General features: G+C 49.7%; 1 pseudogene; it reads right to left on the reverse strand.

Moving 5' to 3' along the window:
* Positions 1–1,935: 1,935 nt before the first annotated feature.
* LOC102421772 lies at positions 1,936–2,572 on the reverse strand (annotated as a pseudogene).
* Between the last annotated feature and the right edge of the window lie 373 nt (positions 2,573–2,945).

The raw sequence follows: 2,945 nt of genomic DNA on the forward strand, positions 1-2,945 counted from the left end.
AAAAAAGAGAAAAAGAGAGGAGAAAAAATAAAAAAAAAAAAAATACTTTATGGGGACCTTCCGGCGAGAGATTGAAGAGCGATGTATCTTCTCTCTAATACACCCACGATATTAAGAGACGACCAATATACAGGTTTGGGAGAATTCCTTCTTACCCCTTTTTCCTGCGGTCAGTAGCTCCGTGGGTTTGAATTTTTGAAAAATCAACTACACAACAACCATAGGCTCCCCGAGTGGATCTGTCCGTAACACGGAACTGAACACAGATTTTGAGACCATCTGTACTGGTCCTCCTGTTGCTGGCCTGTGGAAGAGCTGCTATGATCTTGAGTCACTGAAATTCCTCTCTTGTTTGTCCATATCACCCCCGACTCCCGACACTTGATTATTGACATTTAGCTATTTTCCATCATTCCACTGAGTTTTGGGCCGGAAATGCTCCCTCATGAGCCACTTTGGCCGGTGGGCCCGAGAAGGGCAGTTGGTCATGGACTGAGCGAGAGAAGATGCCGCACTTCTGGCTCTGGTGGCTGAGGCAGAGTGTGGAAATGCCAGGTGAAGGATGGCTCACCTACAGCCCCAGGATGGGTCGGCTTGGTTTTCCCAGACAACTTTCCCGCGCATAACGTGCTTTGAACCTAGAAACCTGAAGTTTCCACCTAACTTACAATCACTCTGCGGAAATCTGCACTGAAAATAAGAACCACATGGTGTTGTCATGGTCGCATTTGTCCATAGGGTTTGCCTGTCTGGTTTCACCGTAAGGAATGAGTGTAGGAGAAACGACACTCGTGGCCCAGTCCCTTAAGTAATGCTCGGGCTAAGGGTGAGTCCTCCTAAGCTAGAGGTAAGGGATTCCAACCTCTGCTCTTCCCAGGCAGCGAGTGCTAGCCTCCCCCTCTCCCCCCACCCTCGTCCTGTCCCCACCCCCAACAGGAACTACCTCTACAGCTGCATGGACCATGGCCCTTAAAGCAGCAAAGACAGGCAGCTCTGTGTCAGGCCATGGACACAAATGCATTACCTCCCAAACCTCATTTTAGCTGCCCTCCCAAATCTGTTGCCAGAGCTCCTGTCAAAATAAACACGGGCTGCTATGACTCCCATCTTTCCTTCCTTTCCTATTCTGAGAGCAAGTCCAGTGTGTCAGCATGGAGGCCCCATACCTACCCACTCCTCTCTCTGGGGACCCCATACCCATGCCCACAGTCAGTTATTATTATTTTTTCATCATCTATAAGTTAACTGCTCTGAGGGCATTGGGAGTAGGAGGAGGAACAAGAACTAGTCTCTGGCCTCGAAAATCTAACCCTCTTGTCGGAATACAAGGTGCATCCATGCATGGTTGGGGGTTGGCATTAATGTCATGCGTGGCTGGGTCCAGCTCTGGATCATGCCCAGACTGTACCTTAAGACTCTTGACCTGAGCTGACCCCTTTCTCTGATCTCACACAGGTCCATAGGCCCAGGAGGGCCTGGACCCTGGAGCTGCCTCCCAATTTTTCCTCCCACAGATCTCCCCTCTCTGGACTCCTCTGGGGAGGAGTGAAGGAGCTCAGCACAGGGCTGCTGGTCTCCCTCACATCTCGCTGGGTGGAGAGTGGAGCTTGGATACACAGGGATGAGAAAGGGCTCTTCAACGCATGGAGCACTAATAGCCCTAGCCGGTTTGGCTCAGTGGATAGAGTGTCGGCCCTGCGGACTGACGGGTCCCGGGTGCATGGAGCACTAATAGCCCTAGCCGGTTTGGCTCAGTGGATAGAGTGTCGGCCTGCGGACTGACGGGTCCCGGGTTCAATTCCGGTCAAGGGCACATGGCCTGGTTTCGGGTTCGATCCCCAGTAGGGGGTGTGCAGGAGGCAGCCGATCAATGATCTCTCTCATCACTGATGTTTCTATCTCTCTCTTCCTCTCCGAAATCAATAAAGATATATTTTTAAAAAACAAAACAGATGGAGCACTAGTGATGTTGAAATCTGCTGAGGTCAGGCTAGGGAGGTTTCGTCCAACTTCATAACCCGAGAGACTCACACACGCTTATCTTTTAGATAAGCTTCTAAGTCTAAGCAGTCAGATCAGTTAAACAAGATGGAAAAGATTGCTCGTGGCCCATGATACTGACCCCCTCCATTCTGGTAACAGATGTAGGGAAAGCGCCAGACGTTGCCCAGGTCCACAGCGTAGCCAATGACTGACAGGAGGAAATCCATCTTCTTGCCCCAGGTCTCCCGTTCCCCCGAGTGAACCTCAGCCACTAGGGCGGTGGTGGCAGCCGGGATGGAGTGCGGAGTGTCATCTCCTGCACCGGGGCTCGGAACTGCTGAGTACCCGTTGGAGATCTGGCCGGACTCCACCTTATCCCCAGAGGCGGGAACACCCTTCCGTAGAAGTCCATTTTCCTGACAGTCTTCTCCGTCCTTACACACTGACAGCTCCTTCTGGGAATTTAAGGGCGTGGTCTCCATTCTGCTGTCTAGTAGACGATGCTGACGCCCATCCGCGAGGACCTGAACGGAATTCTTGGTGCACGGTCTGTGGGGGTCTTCAGAGCTTTATGTCAGTGGGATTGAGAGCTCTGTTGGAGAGGCACACAGAGAAAGAATAGAATTAGGCATTTTTACTTGGCTCTGGTATTAACTCATCATTTTTTGTGTGTGCTTGCTTAATCCCTTCACCTTTTCACCTAGCCCTCAAGCCCCCACCCCTCTAACAACTGTCAGTCTATTCTCTGTATCTATGAGTCTGTTTCTATTTTGTTTGTTAGTTTATTTTGTTCATTAGAGTCCATATAATAGTATAAGTGAAATCATATGGTATTTGTCTTTCTCTGACTGGCTTATATCGCTTAGCACAATACCATCTGGGTCCTATTGCAAAAGGTAAGATTTCTTTATTTCTTTATGGCTGAGTAGTGTTCCATTGTGTAAATGTATCACAGCTTTTTT

The sequence above is a fragment of the Myotis lucifugus genome, unplaced genomic scaffold (genome assembly GCF_000147115.1).
Source record: "Myotis lucifugus unplaced genomic scaffold, Myoluc2.0 scaffold_9090, whole genome shotgun sequence".
Lineage (NCBI taxonomy): Eukaryota > Metazoa > Chordata > Mammalia > Chiroptera > Vespertilionidae > Myotis > Myotis lucifugus.